The sequence below is a fragment of the Hipposideros armiger genome, unplaced genomic scaffold, assembly GCF_001890085.2.
Source record: "Hipposideros armiger isolate ML-2016 unplaced genomic scaffold, ASM189008v1 scaffold_117, whole genome shotgun sequence".
Lineage (NCBI taxonomy): Eukaryota > Metazoa > Chordata > Mammalia > Chiroptera > Hipposideridae > Hipposideros > Hipposideros armiger.
The window spans coordinates 3,121,655-3,127,121 of NW_017731467.1; the positions used below are offsets into that span (position 1 = coordinate 3,121,655).

The following is a 5,467-nucleotide window of genomic DNA, read 5'->3' on the forward strand; positions in this document are numbered from 1 at the left end:
GAGGGAGAAGCGGAAGGGACAGACAACATAAATTGGTAACTGAGCTGATCTTTTAATTTGCAATGGAGGCCTTAAACATTACCCTGAATGAGTACTGAGAGGAATACACAGGCCTGAGGCTTCTTAACTTCTGCTTCTAAATTGGGACTTCAGGGCCTTCTGTGCAAAAGAGAAAGCAAATGCTTTTCAGCTGGGTTATTCTAAAACGAGCGGGCTCATTGTTATCCTGACTTTGTTGTGGAGACAAGACACAGTGGTGGCAGAGAGAGCATTGACAATTTCCCTCGAATACAGCATTCAAAGGATAAGGAAGCTAGGATTTAATTATGAAACAGGTAACACTACCGTATCCTAATTGTCACACCAGGGCTCAAGTCAAGAGCCCATTCATCGCCAGCCGGAAGAATGGAGAGCAAAGCGCCTGACCCACGTCACCGAGGGCAAAAGCATCAGGCTGCGATTACACTGCACCCTCATAACCCCAATTAGGAGCAGCAACAACAAGAACAAACAGAAACTTTATTTTCTGTAACATTAAGTACTGGGAAATATTTATTCAGTTACTATGATTGTAGGCGCCTGGATTCCTCCTTCTCATAGCTAATTCTTTCCCTCAGAAATCCTTAGGCGGACTCCGGAGTTTCTTTAATTCTCACAAGTATTTTCAGAGTTACAGTTCTTTTTACATAAAAAAATTAACCACACTTATTGGTTTAGGCAATAATATCAGGGGAACTAGAGACCTATAAAAGCTTCCAAATTGGCACCAGCCATACAGGCGGAAGAGCCAAGCTGCCGTAACAACTTGTTACAAATGCCTAACAGCTCCAGAGAGAAAATATTTTCCTGAGCCTCCAGTTCCTAATCTGTTTTCTTTTCTACGAACTTCGCAAAGATAATGTGCAATATGCCTGATTTCTTACGCACCAATCTACTTTGGCCAAACATTTATTTTCTAACCAGTACGGTGACCAGACGTGGAGAACAAGTGGTCTGTTATATAGAATAGAAAAAAACACAGGACTTGGAGTCAAAATACCTGGCTTTCAGTCCTTGCTGTTCCCCTTCTTCCTTTTATCACTGCGTTAAGTCCCTTAACCTTCATTAGGCTCAATGAAGATGGAGCTGGGATGGAGCTCACGGGTTGTTGTGTAGATTACGAAAGATGACATGGTTAGGGCACGTTGGTAACTATGGAAATGCCATACATTTGCTAGTTAGTGTTACATGAGATTGCAGCTGTAGCGTTAGGATGGGAAAAGAACTCACCTTAACTGAATGCATTCTAAACGTCTGTCATTATACTGTGCACTTTTGCATTTTTATGTCCTATAAGAGGTATGATTTTCTCCATGTTACAGGTGAGAAAGCAGTTATGAAGAGATTCAAAAACATGGCTAAAATCATACAGCTCTGCTATTGGCAAAGCTGGGATGGGAATGTAGGTATGTCTAATCGTAGGATCATGCCTTTTTCCATTCCTCCAAGTTTGGAATCAAGGTGAATGCAACTTCCTTGTTCAGCTGATTCAACTCCTGAGTCCTGGCCTGGCACAGGGGACTTGTGGTTAGCAGAATAATGGTCCCCTAAAGATGTCCACATTCCAATCCCCAGAACCTGTGAATATGTTGCTTTAAATGGCAAAGACACTTTGCAGATGTGATTAAGTGAAGGATCTTGAGTCAAGGAGATTTATCTGGGTGGGTACAATGTAATCGCATTGGGAGGCAGGAGGGTCAGAGAAGGGATGTGGGGGCGAGGCACAAGTCAGGGAGAGAGAGAGAGAGAGAGAGAGAGAGAGAGAGAGAGAGAGAGAGAGAGAGAGAGATTTGAAGATGCTTTCAAGATGGAGGAGCCGTGAGCCCAGGGATGCGGGTAACCTCTAGAAGGCAAGGAAACGGATCCTCCCCCAGAGTCCTCAGCCCTGCTGACAGGATGATTTTAGCCCGGTGAAACTTCTGACCTATGAAACTGTAACGTAATAAATTTGTAGTTTTAAGCCACTAAATCGTGGTAATTTGTTAGAGCAGCAGCAGGCAACTAATAAAGGATCACTGTCTTTTATGGGGTCCTCCAGCTTTGCTTGTCCTGATGTAGGGTGGCTCAGCTAGAGTCCTTTAACTCAGGGGGTGGGTGGATCATGGAGGCTGGGCAGTTGACAAGGAGTATCTGAGAGGCACAGCCACATCTCATGGCTGGGATGGGATCTATACTTGCTTTTTCAGAAAAATGAAGTTGGGGGGTTGAAGGCCATAGAGATGTCAATTCTGGAGGACGCCTTGGCCCATGAGGTTTAGTAAAAGGAACTGGGCTGTCCAGCTCTGATGCACTGACAGGGAGGGGAGAAGGTGTACATTCTAGAACCTCGGGACAGAGTCAGGAAACGTTTCTGTTCCAGAACATATAGAACAGTGAGCTCCCCAAATTGTAATGCATATAAACCCCTAATATGTATATTTATTTATTATGTGCATGTACATCTGTGCTAACCTGCAATATATGGGCTTGAGCAAACAAAAATAGAAATTGAAAGTATACCTGACAAAAGTAACTAATATAGAAGTTCAAATATTTCCTTCCCAAACCCCAATCAGTTATCTTCTACACTCATCATGTATGAGGAGAGTTTGGGTAAGGTGGTTGGGTGGGTGGAGGGTGTCCCCTTCCTATTTCGTTTCCCTTATCTCTGGCCCCATTTAGCCTAGAAAAGGGGGTGAAGTGGGAAAAGGTGAGAGGAAACCTCCACTCTTCTCTCTGAGTTAGCACATGTCCTAAATAGAGAGATGGTGAGCTTGAAAGTTTGAGGAGCCCTGCTTTAAGGGCAATGTGTCTGCAGGTCACATGCTGTGCTTGGGAGAAGGGGTGCCATTGCCAGGGAGAAGTCATTTTTTCAGGCTTTGAGATTATGTGGTTTGAACAGATTCACCGTTTTCTTCTGAAAGTCAGGAGATCGTATTTCTTCCCATTTGATTCTGAGGAGTGTCACATAACTGCAAAGTCCTTAATTAGTTTTACAGAGTGATTTGACTGCATAATAAAATGAGGATTGTGGGATTTCCCTGTTCTCATCTTCTTCAAAGGACTAATTTTCCACAACATATTTGCAGCCCTAAACAATTTCTGAAAATAAAGAAGATAATGAGCTTGTGTCCCTAGTTTGTAAAACCACTTCACCCGTTCAAGAGGAGGATAAATCAGCAGCTCTCCTACCGTCAGCCACCCTGCAGGGAGTAGCAGGCCAAGGAGGCGGGGAGACTGTGGGAAGGAGCAAAAAGGGACTAGACGCTGCAGAACTGGGCTCTGATCATAGGCTACCCCCAACCTGCTGTGTGAGCACAGCCACCTTTCACAACCTCTCTGTGCCTGATTAGAAGAGACAATCCATCCTAAGTAGTCTAGTTTTATACCCCGTTTATGTGATAGCAGAGTGTATTTGTGTGTGTGTGAAACGAGAACATTGCTTAAACTCTCAAACCCAATGGGTAAATTATATCTAAGCTGAGAAGTATGAGACTATTTAAGGAAGAGCTCCACTGCAGTATAGTAAGGGATTAGGGCAGAGCTCAGGACTCCGCATTTCTCTTGCTGATTACATTTGCAGTATGGTGAACAGAGTCAGGTTGGGGATGTGAATCCTGGTTCATCTACTTATGAGCTCTGCAACTTTAGGAAAGTTATTTAACAACCCCTACTCTGTGCTATTCAGGTTCCTTATGCACAATATGGAGACACTCAGACCTACCATGCAGGGTCATTATGAACATCTGAACATGTAACATAGTTGGTGGAGTGTATGTCTAGAACAGGCTCTCGTGTTGTGCAGTAGTAGTAATATTATCAAACCCAAAGGATACATTACTTATACCCCTCATGACTCTAAGGGATCATGTGAGCCTTATGTGTTTGTTTTATGCAGTTTCTCCTATAAGCACAAGGTCCAGAGTCATTTATGCATCAAAACACAGTTACAACAGAAATCAAGCCATAGAAGGACATGGTTACCAGAAAATCATTCACTGGACAACTCCTAAAAACAGTCTCACAACCTCAGCACTGCTGACTTTGGGGCCAGGTAATTCTTTGTTGTGGGGGCTGTCCTGTGAATTGTAGGATGTTTAGCACATCCCTGGCTTCTACCCACCAGCTGCCAGTAGTACCTCCCAGTTGTAACAGCTGAAAATGCCTACAGACATTGCCAACAGATATTTCCTGGGGGCAAAATCACCCCCAACTGAGAATCACTGCCTTAACATTATGAGCTAAACAATACAGAGAACTAGACTGAAATATAAATATTGTCAGATTACTTGTTATATTCATAAAGGCTAAATATGCTAGTGAGGCTAGTTAAAAGCTTGCCTCTGGAAACTTGGTATTTTACTCTATCTCTAGCTATCCATGTGACTTTAGATAATTCACTTATCCTCAAAAAATTTAAGTTCTCTCATGTGTGAAATAGGGGTAATAATCATCTAAGTCATTCATTGTGAGGGTTAAATGAGATAATGTCATGTCAGTCCCATAAGAGCAGTTAGTAAATGTTGGTAATTGTCTTTTTATTATTATCACCACTACCACCACCACCACCATCATCATCAATAGATCCTTCGCTATGCAGCACTGCAGTATTTCTCAACAATAGATTATAGCTTTACAACATTTATTTGGGAAAATACATATTTAACTCCTCTATGGGATGTCAAACTTCAGCTTTCTAAATGAAGGACTCATCAAAATGTCCATCCTTTTGTTTTTTGACTCATTCATTCATTGGCAATCATTATAATGGACACACTTAAAAATATACGTCATCCAGAGATGCCCACAGGAAATCCAATGCAACCTACACCACCAAAACCAAAATACAATGGTAATGGAAGTTAATGAAAGACAAATTCTTAGTTTAAGAATTAAATCACTGAGAGCTGCACATTTTACAAATAATTACAAAAAAGAATAAAATAAGAGTCACATTAAAGTATTTAAACAAAGCACTGGATTTATACAACTCCTAAGTTCCACATTAGGGAGCACAAGTTTGATTCCCAAAAGGAGGGATAAGGTTACAAAGCTCCCGTTTTTCTGAAATCCTAATTTTATTAGCAGCAAAATTATTAATTTTTGTGACAAATTCTTCAAGGAGAAATAAATACTAAGTCAGAGCAATGTGAGCAAAGCAGTTAAAGAAGGGGAGACGAAAATACATCAAGTAAGTCTTAAGAGCAGTTTTACTCCCCCACTATGAAACGATGTCCTAAGATCTGCTTCATTGTCAGAAGTGCTTTTAAACAAATCTTCACCACTCAAAAGACAAAGATGGCATCCATGAGCTTGCCGAAAAGTCAACTGGGAAAGAAAATGCGGGATATTTTTTTCAGGTACAGAAAGACAGTATATAGATGTAGGGAGTGAAGTGATGGCTAAAAAGCTAGCTCTGTGTGTGTGTGTGTGTGTGTGTGTGTGTGTG

The 5,467-nt window shown here is 41.7% G+C and overlaps 1 protein-coding gene across 3 annotated transcripts in view; it reads right to left on the reverse strand.

Annotated features, from left to right (window-relative positions):
* Nucleotides 1-5,467, reverse strand: part of CDH6 (cadherin 6) — a 120,676-nt gene that overhangs the window by 85,052 nt on the left and 30,157 nt on the right. The gene's annotated exons all lie outside the window — the stretch shown is intronic.